Raw genomic sequence first — 15,202 nt, forward strand, 5'->3', positions numbered from 1 at the left:
ATCTGTTGCCAATCTTCCTCTTTTTTTTTCCCTTCCCAAAGCCCTAGCACATAGTTGTATATCCTAGTTGTAAGCCATTGTAGCTCTTCTATGTGGGATGCCACCACATGGCCTGACGAGCGGTGTGTAGGTCTGCACCCAGCATCCGAACTGGCGAACCCTGGGCCACTGAAGTGGAGTGCACGAACTTAACCACTTGGCCACAGGGCTGACCCCTGAGAATTTTAATCAAAACTTTTTAGTATATGAGAATCTAGTTAGATTTTACAAATATATCTGAAATGTATTAACTCTAATGTATGATATGAAGGAATCAAGCTTATCCAACACATTCAGCTGTACACAGCTCTAATGTTCAACAATTGTTTTTGATACTGAAATATATAAAAATGCTGAATCTGCTATTGTTTTTGCTTGCAATGGATATTAACCAAAATCTGAGGCTTATGCTGATGCAGGAAAACACTTTTGTTAATTTTATGTCATTAAAAAAGAAAAAAAACTTGCTCAGTTTCCTTTTCATCTTTTAAAGATTGTTTCCTTCTCTGCTGTTTCTACCTCTTTTTACTGTATCCTTTTTTTTCCAGTTAGCTTTTGTTCTTTTTTTTCATTGTCATTTCCTGTTTCATTCTGAGAGCTTATTTCTTACCTTTTACCAACATCAGTACTTAAATTTTTGCTATTTTATTTTTGTTTCTCCCATTCTTTTTATTCTACCTTAAAGTTATCTGCATATACTTGCTTTGTCTTTCATTTTTTTTATTCTTTCAACCATATTTTGCTCATTTGTCTTTATAGCCACTGAGTTATACTTGTTGTTGTTACAGCTTTTCATCTGAGCTGAAAAACCCATATATCTCTTCACTCATTATCTTCTAGTCTTCTGTTTTGACTTCTTTCTTTTCATTTCTGTATTTGTTCCTGTTTTCCTATCTTAGGTTTTCCCATTTTGGAATTGTTGGTATTTTTCTCTTTGGACTAGTAAAAGTGAGCTTTCTTACTTCATAACATTATAGGAGTGAATGAAAGCAGTGAAGACAAGAGAACATTCTCCTTTTCCATCACAATAAATAAATAAGAAGGAATTATGGAAGTTTAGTTTGTGTCTTCTTTTCAGGAGTGAGAGGTCAAAAAGACTTAAAAAGCATATTAAATCCTGAAAGACAGTCTCATCTAGTCTGTCTGTTTCCCCCAATCTTTACTCCCCCTTTTTGTTTTTAATCTACACAGGTTCTTGGATACTTGATCCTGCATTCTTAGTGTTCTTTTTCATTTGACTTGTTCTTCAGTTTAAGTCCTTCATTAGTACTTTGCATACAATAAACATTCTGGACATATCAAGTGAGTTAATTTGAGCTACTCTCTAATGTACTGGCTTCTTCACCATCTAAATACACACTCAAACGCCTCATTTCTGGGAGGGTAGTGGGGACATCAAATTGGATCCTGTGGGATGGAGTGAAGCCAGGGTGACTGAAATCCCTCTAGGGATCCAGGTGGGAATTACATTTTCTCACTAGTAAATAACATTTGATATTTGATAAGTTTTCTCTCCTAGTTTCTCAAGTAATAGGAGATCCCCAAGGGAACTCAACTGGTAAACTCAAACTGTATTAATTCTCCTCTGTAAAGAACAAGTTAGCTTCAATCATTTAATAAATACAATTTGCCCCAAAGTATTTTATAAATAATGTGCTTTAAAAAAGTGAAATACAGATAGTTTCTTTGCAGCCTCAAGATTTGCTACAAAAGTATATTCACTTCAGCATTTTGTTTCTTATTTAGCGCTATTTTATAGACATGTTTTCTGGTCAAGAAATATATATTTTCAAAATTTTTAATGCATAGTATAGACTCATATTAGTGTACGTCTAGTGTTTCATTGGGTTTGTCTAATTTATTTAATAGTTTTCTTGAATTTTTGGATGTTTCCTATTTTCTTTTATGAACAGAGGTTCAAATAATATATATGTACATACGTTTAAAAATATTTTTGCTCGTTTGCTCAGTTATTTCTTTAGGAAAAATGTCTAGAGTTGGAAGTTTTGAGTCAAAGAATATGCAAACTTTTGACTTGCTGTTTATTGCCATTTGTCCTATGAACTTTGATTTTCAACTTGAAGAACTACCAATTTATTAAAAAGCAGCCATAATCATTGACCCACTAATTGGGAGAATCTATCCTATAGAAATAAAAGTGGTTTTCAGTATATGTATGTAAATATTTATGGGGTTTGTAGCAGCAAATAGCTTAAATCAATGTGAATGACCACAAATAAGAAAAAGATTGAATAAAATGTGGACCGTCCATGCTGTATAATATTATGTAGCCATTAAAATTGCCCTATCTGTTGATCATAGTGATGTCCATGATGCTGAGTGAGAGGTACAAGTTGCAGAGCAATGTGCATTGTAAAATTTTGTTTTTGTAAAATCGAAAAGCAACACGCACACACATATATACATATAGTCACATTTTATATATGTATATGTTTTATTTATTTGTTTGAACATAGAGAAAGTTGTGAAAGGATACACTCAGGGTTTTAAAACTGTGTCTTAGGCAGTCTGTATGAGTACATCTTTGTGTTGTTTCACATGATACAATGGGAAGTTTTACTTTTGTAATAGAAGTTAGTAATGAAAATAAAGGAAAACATCACAGCCCTAAAAAACCTCTCTAACTTTGCTGGAAACTGTTCTAAACTAGAGAGCTTCCTTCAGTCCCCAGAGAAATTTCAGAGCTTTGAAGAGCTGCCCTGAAGTCAGGATGACTTTTATAGTTAACTTAATTGGTATATTATTTTACACAAGATAACAACTAAACTATTGGGATTTCTCCAGTTATTGATGTCCTCAAACGTAATCACGCTCAGAAAGGCTGCTGAAAATATGGTCAGCTTACATCCTGGCCTGGTTCATGTCAAACAACCAATTCTTAGAAGAAGAAATAGTGTACGAAATAGCAAAAGCGTATCAATTTAGGAAATTGTTTTTAGAAGTAATCTATAATTTTGGATAGATAAGAGGAAGGAACAAATTTTATAGCAGCTGAAAATATAGAATCAAATAGAGTAGAAACAATAGGCTGTAGCTGAATCTGTGCTTTTGGTAACTCACAAGATTTAAGAGGATTTTAGTTGAAATCTTGTCTTTCTAAGGGGGAGCAGTAAGTATCAAAAGGAAAATAAGTTTCTGTATGGCTTAGAAATTTTAAAGCCTGGTAGCACTATACAAAAGTCATTTTGAAATAAAAACTTTTAGTAATTCAGAGAACAAAAGTACAATAAGTACTTTCTTTATAAGAGTAAAATTTTTTATTGCTCATAGGTAAGATCTTGATAATTGAAAGCCCTTGAACAAAGACTCAAATATAGTAGGTTGTCAGTTGATAAGTGTGTACCAATGATATTTTGTAGATATCTTTTGAAAGGAGTTCCCGGGAAGCTGTGCTTAAACTTGATTAGCCAATAAACTAAAATATATTTTAGTTTAAATATATATAAAATATATTTGAGTTAAATTATAAATGCTAATCATACATGCTGACTTGTGAACAAGTTTGTCAAACATTGCTGGATCAGGGGTCTGAACACTCTATAATGTTAATATTATTCTAATATGGGTCTGTTTTAGATGCACATATAAATAGTTTTATCCAAAGCATATGTTAAAATTATTCTATCCCTGTAAGAGTCTCAGAATTTAAACTCTACTATAATTTCAACATAGGTCGTCAATAAGTGGTAACAGGTTAATGAATAAGTCATATTTTATTTTATATTTTCTCAAACTTTATAAGCAAAAAAATTTAAAGCATTTAATGAAATTGGATGCTGAATAGAAATGAAAAGATTCCATGGTGGTTAGAGGTGACCACTATATATATCGGTATATAATTCCATATGTAATCCCGTTGCTCCCCATTGGTGAGGTCAGTGGGAGTACCGTAGCACTCTGAAGCAAACTTTCACAGGCTGTCCTGGTGCAGGTCCCAAAGCAGGAAATAAATATAGTTTTGCTGTTGGGTGAGGCAAGTGTATCTGTGTGTGTAGCTAACATGCAGAGAGGTACGTTCCTGCGTACTCCTGCTGCTGGGTCTGATGTGGGCTGTGGCTTCTCCATAGAGAGTTTGTGTACCCACTCACTGTATTTTAAGGAGAGCTCTGACTCCTCTCTGCAGATTTCATCAGTGTACATTTTATCAGGATGCACAGTTTAAAACATTCATTTATTCAAGTTTATCTAACTCAGCTAACTGTTAATTTGTTTCTGCTGCATTTGGGGTAATCTATCCCCAGGCCTTTCTGTGTTGTCTTGAATAATTGAGAGCCTGCTGGTCCACAGAGCCACATTGCTGCAGAAGCTGCTGCTAAGCCTCCAAGAAGCTCCCTTCGTTTGAGCAAGATTGAAAGTGGTTCCAGCCGGCTAGGAAAAAAAAATACATGAAGGCCGTAATAGGAAGGAAATCTTTAGGAATGAAATCTGTTTTCACCATGATTCATGTGGAAGGAATATAAATTAAAGATTCCTTCGATTTGTTGGAGTGTCTCTAATATTTTTCAAGTAGCATTTGTTTTACCTTCCTTATTTCAGCAAACTTTCGAAGGAGACTTTGAGTCTTAGTTTTCTCCTTCGTAAAATGAAGTAATAATACCTGCCTTCAATTCTACGATTTTGTGAGGATGAAATAGAGGGATGTAAAAGCTCCTATAAATGGCAAATGTGTCCACCACTCTAAGGCATTAGTTCTTTCTCACTGTGGTTTTTTGCCTTTTTATAACTTTTGATAACTTCCTGAACCTTATGTTATTACTCGAATACAACATACAATCAACCATGTTGCATGGTTAGGGGACTTTTTTTTTTTAACTTTTTTTTGAGATTATGGTAGTTTACAACTTTGTGACATTTCAGTTGTACATTATTGTTTGTCAGTCATGTTGTAGGTGCATCACTTCACCCTTTGTGCCCACCCATCTCCCTTTTCCCCTGGTAACCACTAATCTGTTCTCTTTGTCTACATGTTTAACTCCCACATGTGAGTGGAGGCATACAGAGATTGTCTTTCTCTATCTGGCTTATTTCGCTTAACATAATAGGCTACGGGAAATTTTTTGAATTTAATTTCTAATTTGAATTTTTGTCTCTTTTATTTTTCCCGTGCAGAAAGAAAATCAGCCTCTCAGTTACTCATATCCAATTTCAGAATTCTCTCGCAGAGTCAAGTAGCTGAGGCTTTGCAGAAACTTGGGGAACGTGAAGAATTGCAGATAATGACCAGCTCCTTCTGGGCATGCATTTCCTCAAGAAAAAGTTACATTGCTCAGTTTCAGTTAGCTGTGCCTTGAAACTGAGTGCAAGTGTCCCTGAAGACTCACCTGCCCACCCAGAGACAGGGCTTCCCTTGAGCCATTTTTCCACTGAGCCAGGATGGTGTGACCTCTTGCTGCTGCACTTTCTCAAAGTGATTGTATTTCACTGCTCTCATAAACACATCTTGTACAAGAAACAAGGTTGTCTTTTCAACTTGTGCTCCTGCTTGACAAGAAAAATAAAACCCAGTCTGCTTTCAGGACATTATGGCCTACTGAGAAGTCAACCCTTTTCATTTTTGCTAAGAATGCTTCTGTATCCATTTCCCATTCTTCGTGTAGACGGACAATATATTATGAAAGAAGAGAATCAGGTAGACGGACAATATGTTATGAAAGAGAATCAGGATTGATAATTAGCCTGTTTCTGCTTTTGCTCTCTGGGATTCAGAAAGTTCTAACTAGCAGGGCTGGTTAAATAGGCAATTCTAAAATCCATAATTAGGAGATGCTTGTTAAATCCAGATTTTAATGCTTTTTTTTTTTTTATTATGCATGTGAGAGCTTGCAGCTTTTGATCTGTTATACCTTTACATATATTTTATGCTTGGCTATGCCAGTAACACAGATATTATTAAGTAAGGCCAGGATTTATTTTATTTTATATCTATAGGTTATTCTTTAGTCGAAAGATTATAGAGATGAAGGGATTTTAGACCAATTATTTTCATATGATTTATAGCAAGAAAGTATTTGTGAATTCCTTTGTGTCAGTAGTGAGCATAAGAAAGAATCTATTTGCATTTTTGCTTGTCTATATTATGTGACCTAAGCTGTATAGGCTGAATGTTTAGCTTTTTAATCAGAAACTAAGTTTGGTGCCGAGTGACATAGGTTAGATTGTTTAGACACGCACTGTCCAATACAGTAGCTGTTAGCCTCATGTGGTTATTGAGCTTCTGAAACGAGGCTAGTACAAATGGAGATGCGTTGGACATGTGAAATGCATACTGGAGTGAGTACAAAAGAAGATGTAAAATATTTTGCTAGTAATTTTTACGTTGAATTACATGTTGAAATGACATTTTGGATATTATGGTTGAGTGAAATATATTATTAAAGTCAATTTTACTGTTTAATTTTTAAAAAATTTCTTATGTAGTTACTAGAACATTTAAAATTGCACATGGGCCCCTCATTATGTTTCTGCTGCACACACTGCTCTTAGCAGTCTTGGTATAGATATATTATGTTTAGATCCTTCTCCTTGTCAAGTTTCCTCATTTTCCCCACTGATTTTGGGGTAAATTTAAGGAGATCTGCACTTTCTGGAAGCATTCCTTTTCATTGTCTCACTTGAAAAATGTCATTAGAATTACTCCACAAGTTTGCTCATCTTTCAGAGGTTTTATTTATACAAAGTTGATTTTAACTTGACTTTGGGTCTGTGAGCGTAAACATTGTGTAGTTTAGCTGTGTGTATAAAGGAGGCTGTTCTTCCTAGGGAGAGGGCACCGTCTTGTGGAATGTCCTGAATACAGCAGCTTCTTTCAGTGATCAGCTATAGATTTTAAGGTCTTTGGAATAGACAAATAATTTATTTCAGACATTTGGAGAAAGAAACTAAGATAATGATAAAGATGTTCACTTCTCTGCAGCATCTTTCCTATCTGGAGCTCATGTCAGTTCTGGGACTTACTTTTCTTAGTTATGCGATGCTGAGGTTGAGACAATGTAAGAGGAACATTCTGATTTAGAGTGCTTTTTAAAAATACAAAGCTCTTGTTCAAGTTTTTGGATTATTTTTTTTTCTTCCCCAAATTTCCAACTGAGGTTTTTGTGTTTAATTATAAAAAGAAGCAGCGTTCTATTTTTTTGTCCCTTTTCTATGTAAAACTTGAGGGTGTTTAAATTATTTAATCCATACAAGTAAGTTTCATTAAATAAACGAAGATGAAAAGATATATAAACGTCATATTACATTTTTTCAAGAACTAATTTTAGGTATTTTGGAGATATGCATTTTAAAAAGGGAAACTGTTGAAACAGTCTGGTTCATGTATTTTTTGGTTTTATACTTCTTGATGTACTATTTGTATGCATAATGATTAATTATTCAACGTATATCTCTTCATCTTCACATTTCATATTCAAACCCTGCCAAAAATAACTACCAAATCACTGAAATCTTGATACTGAGAACAGAATAGATTTTGCATGATTTGGAATTTTATTAACCGAGTCCAGCAAAACAAGATATGAGGCAGCATCTAGCCAATCCACTAAAAATTCTCCAAAGCATTTATTGTCTTTTCAGGCTGATGGAAGAGAGGGTAGTTATTAGCTATGGGGGTATGGGTCAGCTGGATTCCATTTTATGTGGAGACCCTGCCAGCCCATTTCTAAAATTGTGCTTGCTTTATATATACTACTTTCTTTGGAACCCAAAAATAATATGAAAACCATTGTGATTATGAAAACGTAACACAGATACCAGGACAAGACCAACAAAACTAAGGAGCTAGGCAACCAAATCCATCCTAAGGAAGGAAGCATAAGATTTGCGTACTCTATTTGCAAAAGGAGCCAAAATTTACCCATATTGACAGCAAAGAGCTGAAATAATTGTATGATTCTTGTGAAAATATTATTAATGTCTATTGCTTATTCATTAAAAAGCTTTCATGAGTTTCTATGTGGTAATAGACTTTTAGATCTCTATTTAATATTACATAATATTACTTTTAATTATTTGCTAGATAAATAAATTCTTGATGGAATAAAAAATTCATTTAAACTTGATTTCCAAAAAGTCAATTTTAAAATTTACAATGTTAGTTTTAGTGACAACTATTGTTCAGTTCTCTCTCACATTTCCAGAAATCTATGCTTGTTTCATAGCCACCAGCAAAGGCTTCTGTTGATGAGAGATCTGGACCCACTGTCGTTTCAGGAAGATAATATTTTTTTTGTAGGAAAGTAGCCATTTAAGTGGAATCTTCCAAGCAACTGTCTCAACCCTCTCCCAGGTTCTTGCTCCACTCCTATTGTTTTCGTTTTTCTATCCCATTCCATTTGTGAAAGCTGGGCCATGAGCCAAAAAACACCTCATGGATTAGTAGCAATCACAGTCACTTGAGAGCAGGGTGGCCACCTGGCCTCTTTTGGTGTGAACAATGCAGCTTTGTGTGTATTGGTCCTAGTCGAGGCGGGCTGTATAAGGACACTGAGATGAAGGTGTCCTACGCCCGCGTAGGCTTGTTGTCAACACATGAGTGCTTCAAAGAGAACAGGATGCAGCTTCCCTCCTTACTGTTGTCTTGCTCTTGATAGGGGTTTAAGGGCCTCACCTGTTTTCAGTGAGGGGTTGAATGGTTGCACCTGCTGGCATTCTCTCCCAGTGCAGGAATCAAGACTATTGCTTGGGACAAAGCTAGAATATAGTACTCAAAAGGAGATTTCCTGGGAGAAAATGTTATTTGGTATCCTGTAAATAGCTGTTCCCTAGGGAAAGTAATGATTAATGCAGACTAAGCATAAAGAATGTACTTTTCTTCCAGCTATTTCCTGCAATGTGCACAAAACTGATTAAAACAAATTATTGCAGGTGGTTGAAATAGCATCATGAAAAATTAAACAGTTGGAAGGCAACCTTTAGTGACAAATATAGGGGCTTTTACAAGAAACTGAACAGAATATGCTCTTCAGAAAGGTACAGCTGGAGTCTGCTTAGGCTTTGGTCTGCTTTGTGACCGGGCCTTTCAGCCGGTGCAAACTGTTCTCAGAATAGGGGTCCCTGCTGTAGGAGGGACAAACACTGAGTCTGCAGCTCTAATATGCTGCTTCTCACTGCCAGGCCTGCAGGACAGGAAGGGGAAGCAGAAGTTATACTGATTTGGGATCAGATTGAGGGCTCGGGTAGCCTCAACACCCAGAACAGACCAATCTACTCAAGGATGACAGGGATGAGAAGACAGGGTCCATGGGCTGGGTGTGAAAGCAAAGGGAATGTGGACTTGAAGAATAGAGTGTACTACTGGAGGTGAGACCGCTTGCTTCTTTTGCAGTGGAGGTCAAATCAGGAGTATCCTTCTTTCTGCTATGCTTTGCAAGCTGTGGTCTCTAGGATGGTTCTGTGTGTCTTTGTATAGCTAGTATGCCAGAGGTAGCCTCTATGTGGGGCCAGTCTGTAGATGAGGAGTAAAGCAAAAGAGATCCTGTAGTATAATAGAAAAACCTGTATGCAGGAAAATGAAGTTCAAATTTTGGTCCTGCCGCTGAATAGATTTGTAACGTTGAACAATTTACTTACTTTCTATGAGCATCACCAGTTTCATATTTGCAAAAGAGGCCTAATACCTACCTCATTGTGTTGTTTTGAGGATTAAATAAAATGTAAAATATAAAACACTCCATGTTGTACTTGATGTATTGTAAATGCTCAGTAAGTACTAAGTTTCTATTGTGTGTTGGATTCTATATAGTATGAATAATACCTTATTGATCAGGTAATTATCCATTAGCCATACAACTGTTTCATAATTGCATGCCATTCATTATTAGAAGTTTGCATCATCAATGCAAGGGCATGATTATTACGGGAAAGCAACTCTAAATTCATGCCCCATTGATAGTGAGTGGAGAGAGGGAAAGTCATACTTGTTGAGCCCTTACTGTGTGTTTTTGTTAACATCACCCTAGTTTATCACTGCAACGACTTTATGAAAGAGGTAGTATTATCTTTTCTTTAATAATGAAGAAACTGAGATCAAAGAGTTTAAGTTGCCTAAACTCATGTAGAATATTAATGGTGGAACTGGAATAGTTTTGTTGAAAGCAGGATTTATGCTTTTTGCTTTTTCACATTTCATTTTTTTGAATGAAAGAACTTTTGGGGGAATATACCTTAATAACCACTTTGCTGAAATTGTGAAAAAAGTAATACATAGATTCCACTCACATTTCATTCTTAGAACAGCGAGGGAATCTTTCACCTCCCAAGCAACCATTGGATGACAGCCGCTCTGGGAAGGGAGCACAACCTTGGGTGAGCCAGCCCTTCAGAACGGGGCCATTCTTGGAGAGGACCTACAGCCGTAAACGTCAGCGGACAACCTTCCCAGCAGCTTGGGAAATAAGTCCTTTGGTCTTAGAGAAAGGAGGAAAGTAACATTTAATGTAGGAATATAGATTTATTTTTAGTGTCGTATTTTTGAAGTAGTTGTAAAATAAACTGTCTAAAGCTTAGTTTTTGGTGTTTTCCTTTCAAATGCTAACAGTTCTCTTTGCAACTTCTACCTAGGATGACTGTTTCCACACTTTGGTCTTGACTCTAAGCCTGCTCTTGAAAATCTGTCAATAATCTCACCCCAACTAGTGTAAAAGTGCCTTCCTCTCCAAGTTCAAATGAAAAGCATTTGTACGTAATGCCGTTCTAGATGGGTTCAAGGTCAAAGTATTGTCTTTTTTCTTTTTCATCAGATTTTAGGCCTAGAGATAAGGAATTCATCTAAGGGTTATTTTCTTATGAAAACTATTAAAGAAGCCATTGATTCAGTTCAGTTCAATTAGGTATCATGTTATATATATATCCTAAAAGTATTTTAAAAATTCATTTGACTTTTTTTTTAAATCTAAAGAGGAAACCTGGGTAGAAAGTGCTTTATTTTTGTCGCTCTCTTATTGATTCCTTAATGGTTTTCCCAGAGAGGTGATCACGGACATTGCCTGTTCTCTTCAAGGACCGTCCTCCTCCACACTCAGTAGCTTCTGACTGTACTGAGAGGTATGAGATATTCACGTTTGACGTCTCTCCATTTCCTTCTTCCATACTTTGTTTGTCTGTTCTATTTAATATGGCCCCTCTTCTTTCCTTACCATTTGTTGAGTGCATCTCATGTGTTAAATACTCTTCTAGGTGCTTAGAATATGCTAGGGAACAAAATACACGAAAGTCCCTGCCCTCACTGGGCTTACAGAATAACTCACATTTATATTCTTGATTCCGTTTCCATTCTTAAGCCCATGTCTTAATATTTCCTTTGGAAAATACCTCTTGAATCTTCACGCTCTCTACCTGCTTTCTAAAGGTATACTCATATCCACTTACTCAAATATAATTTTCTCATAACCAGGCTACCCTAACACTAGCATATTCTCTTATTTTTTTACTCCATTGTTTGAGTAGTCTGCATCTAGTGTCTCATCTTCCTTAGTTCTCCTTCATTCCTTACCCTCTTGTAATCCAGTGTTTTACCTTAAAAGTTTGCAAAATTTCCCCTAGGAAAATATAGTCACACATTTATATTTTTTTTGCTTCTGCTGCTACCATCCTACCTATCTCTTGGACCATCGCAATAATAGCCTCTTTCATAACTGGCCTTTTTGGCAATAATTACTTCAGTCTTCAAGTCCATCTTATAAGCTGCTGGCAAAATATGCCTTGTGTTGGGAGGTCCCCAACACCAATCCCAGGTTTGGTGATTCATCAGGAAGACACACAGGCCACAGTATATATTAGTACTCAATGAGTGTGATTATGTCGAAAGGATACAGAGCAAAATCCACAAAGGGAAAAGAAACATGGGACAGAATTTTGGGGAAATGAGACACAAGCTTCCAGAGTCCTTTCCCAGTGAAGGCACACAGGACATAGTTAATTTCTCCAGAAACGAATTGTGACAACATGTGTGAAATGTTCCCAACCAGGGAAGCACGTTAGAGACTCTGTGTTGAGTTTTTATTAGGAGCTGGTCATGTAGGCACCCTCTGCCTGGCACATATCCCAAAAGGAAAACAGGTGTTTCGTGTAAGCCATATTATTCATACAAACAGTTTAGGCACTGTGAGACAGCCTTGTAGGTTGTAGAATGATGGGAACCCTTCCAAAATCCAAATGCCCCCATGCCAGCAAAGGGCCAACTTTGCAAACAGGCCTTTCTAAGGATAGCGGTTCAGGCCTGCTCTGTTAACTCTTTTCTGCACTCTCCTCCTACCATGTAACTCTGATATTCATTCATTCATGAAATATTTATTGAACATCCACAAGGTACTGGAGATACAGTGATGAACAAAACAGATAAAATCTCTGTTTTGTTTTGCTTTTGATCTGGAAGGGAAGATAGATTAAAAAAAGTGTAATATAATGTCCAGTGGTAATCAAGCTTATGAAATAAAATAAAGCAGTTTAATGAGATAAAGAGCAATGAGGTGGGCACTACTTTAGATGGGGTCACCAGGGAAGGCCTGTCTGAAGAAGTGAGCTTTTAGGAGAGACTTGAAAGAGCATCCAGGCAGAAAGGATAGCAAGTGAAAGGCCTACAGGTGAAATGAGCTTGGTGTGTTCCAGAAACAGCAAGAAGATTGGTATAGCTGGAGTGGAATGTGGAAGGTAGAGAGTGGAAGGAGATAAGTTTGGAGAAATAGTCAGAAACTAGATTATGTGGGATCTTTTTGGAGGCCATGGTAAAAGGTTTGAACTTGATTCTAAGTATGTTAGAAATTTCTCAAAGCATTTTGAACAGTGAGTGATATAATCTAATTTATATTTTAAAATGATATTAGTTGCTGCATCAGAAACCAAGGCAGAATGGTAAGAGGTCAAGAGTGGAAGGACAGAGATGAGTCAAATGCTATTCTAGAAATCTTGAGACATCATGGAGGCTTGGACCCGGGTGGGAGCCGCAGAGAGATGAGAGAGATTATGACACTTTACTGCTTAAAAACTCTAATCACTCAATTGGCTACAGTGTGTAGTTCTCATACCTTGCTCTGATCTTCAACTCATTTCAATCTTGAACCAACCTTTTTCCCACTAAAAATTTCTCAGCATGAGCTCTTATATACTCCATATTTAAATCAGCATAAATCTCTGGCCATTGCTTAAATATGATAGATTTTCTTACCTCCATGATTCGTTTTATGCTCAGGTCTCCTTGTGAAAAATGATAATCCCTTTTAGCTATTCTTTTGCACACAAATGTTATTTTTCTTCAAAAATGTTACTTTTCTCCCTTTCCGTGAATTCTTCCCTATTTTCTACTTGAATTAATTTCTCTTCCGTGGTCCCATATATTTCTCTTACCTATTGCTGCCTAAAAATCTAACCTAAACATTCTGGCTTAAAATACTGATTTTACTTTGTCATGATTTTATGGGTCAGAAATGCAGGAAGTGCTCAGCTATGTTGTTCACCTGACATGTCATTAGCCAGAGTGGCTGCGACTGGAGGGTCTATTTCCAAAATGACTTCTTCACTCACAAGTTTGGCACCTCAGTGTTTTTTGGCCTTTCTCTGTCTTCACATGGTACCTCATCCTTCAGGGCTTCAGTTTCTCACAGTATGACAGCCTTTTATATGGAGGCTGATGACCTCCAAGAGACCAAGATAGAAGCTGCCAGTCCTCTGAAAGGTTAGGTCTGGAACTGGCATACTGTCACTTTCATCATCTCTATTGATCACGGTAATCACAGGCCAGCCCAGATTCAAGGGACTGGGAGAAAAAGCTTCATTCGTTGCCAAGAGAATGACATGGGCCTACAGGGAGGAAAAGAATTAATGGCAGCCATCTTGGAGACAATTATCACACATGTAGCACTTTACTCAAATTTCTATTTTCACAATATTTGTTGGTGTTATATGTATTTGTATAGATGTCTTATATCCCTTATTAGATTGTAAATTCTTTGAAGGAGAGAATGGTGGTTGATTCTTCTTTGTATTTCTAGTATCTAGTCTGTTCTCTCACACATCACAGATTTTCATGCCTGTTTTTTGAATAGAATTTACATGGCAGTATTCTTAGAAAATATATGCTGAAATGAGAAAAAACTCAGTTCAACAAATAATTGTTGAATATCTGCTAAATTCAATGGGTTGATTAATTGTAAGGATTGAACATTTCTTCCATTTGAATAGTTTTACAGTTTACAGGTAAAGTCATTGAACATTTACTGGGCAAAGTTCTGTGATGTGTGCTTTGGAGAATACAAAGATTAATAACAGCATCTTTAACATGCATTTTTGAATTTGATTCTCACAAGTGTCTGAGGTACAGGGAGAGAATTTGCTAGCCCCATATTACAGATGAGGGATGGTTAAGGGAACTTTTGGCAGATCCGGACCTGTAATTTAGTCTGTTTATTTCCAACGCAATGTTGAGGTTTAATGCTTAGTTTCAAGGCCCTCTAAAATGTGGCCATAAACTTACCCTTCGATATGTACCTCTCACAACTCTTCAAGTACTGGATATTCTTGTTTTATGAACAGACCCGTAACTTTCTCATAATTTTGTTGATGTTTCCTTCTCTTTTCCGTTTATTTATTTAGAGGTTGCCTGAAATAAACATATTTTTTGCAGTCCATCCCTCCTACACACCCTTTTTGAATTCAGCATCAGCCCGCCGCCTCTGCTGAAGGCTTTGGCAGCCCTGATTATACCATGTGACTTCCCCTTACTGCAGTTGACTGGACTAGGGATGTGCACATGACCCAAGGCTGCTGAACTCATTAGCTGAGCCACAGCTGATCAGCTTGTCAAATTCTCTAATGAGTTTGCACTAAGACCGGAAAGTTTCTCTTTGTGATACATGTCCACCCTATGATTTAATATGATTTTGAGTAAAGCAACAATATTGGTCTGTGCACAAGGAGAGAAGCTGCTCAAGAGAAAAACTGGAGAATCTGCGAGGGTGCTTTGGTCTTAGTTGCTTCCCAGTTCAGCTTCCTGTAAAACTGAACTTCACCTTAGTTTTTTTCTCTGTGAGATTACCTCTCACGTTATTAAATAGATCCTCCTTCACTTGATTATTCCTTTGCTACTCAAAATGCTTTGACTAAAACATTGCCAGATTCAATATTTTCTCAGTCCATGTCTTCTTCAATCTCT

At 36.6% G+C, this 15,202-nt stretch overlaps 1 protein-coding gene across 13 annotated transcripts in view; it reads left to right on the forward strand.

Annotated features, from left to right (window-relative positions):
* Positions 1–15,202, forward strand: part of TMEM117 (transmembrane protein 117) — a 432,585-nt gene that overhangs the window by 32,017 nt on the left and 385,366 nt on the right. The window contains exons 3-4 of one of the 13 annotated variants that reach the window (XM_070271276.1): positions 5,170–5,631; positions 11,022–11,100. The exons of 10 other annotated variants lie outside the window; for them this stretch is intronic. The gene's annotated coding sequence lies outside the window, so the exon portion shown is untranslated. Of the gene's footprint in view, positions 1–5,169; positions 5,690–11,021; positions 11,101–15,202 lie in introns of all 13 variants that reach the window. 2 more of the 13 variants (XM_070271275.1, XM_070271277.1) reach the window with 2 other exon arrangements.

Source organism: Equus caballus, chromosome 6 (assembly GCF_041296265.1).
Source record: "Equus caballus isolate H_3958 breed thoroughbred chromosome 6, TB-T2T, whole genome shotgun sequence".
Taxonomy (NCBI): domain Eukaryota; kingdom Metazoa; phylum Chordata; class Mammalia; order Perissodactyla; family Equidae; genus Equus; species Equus caballus.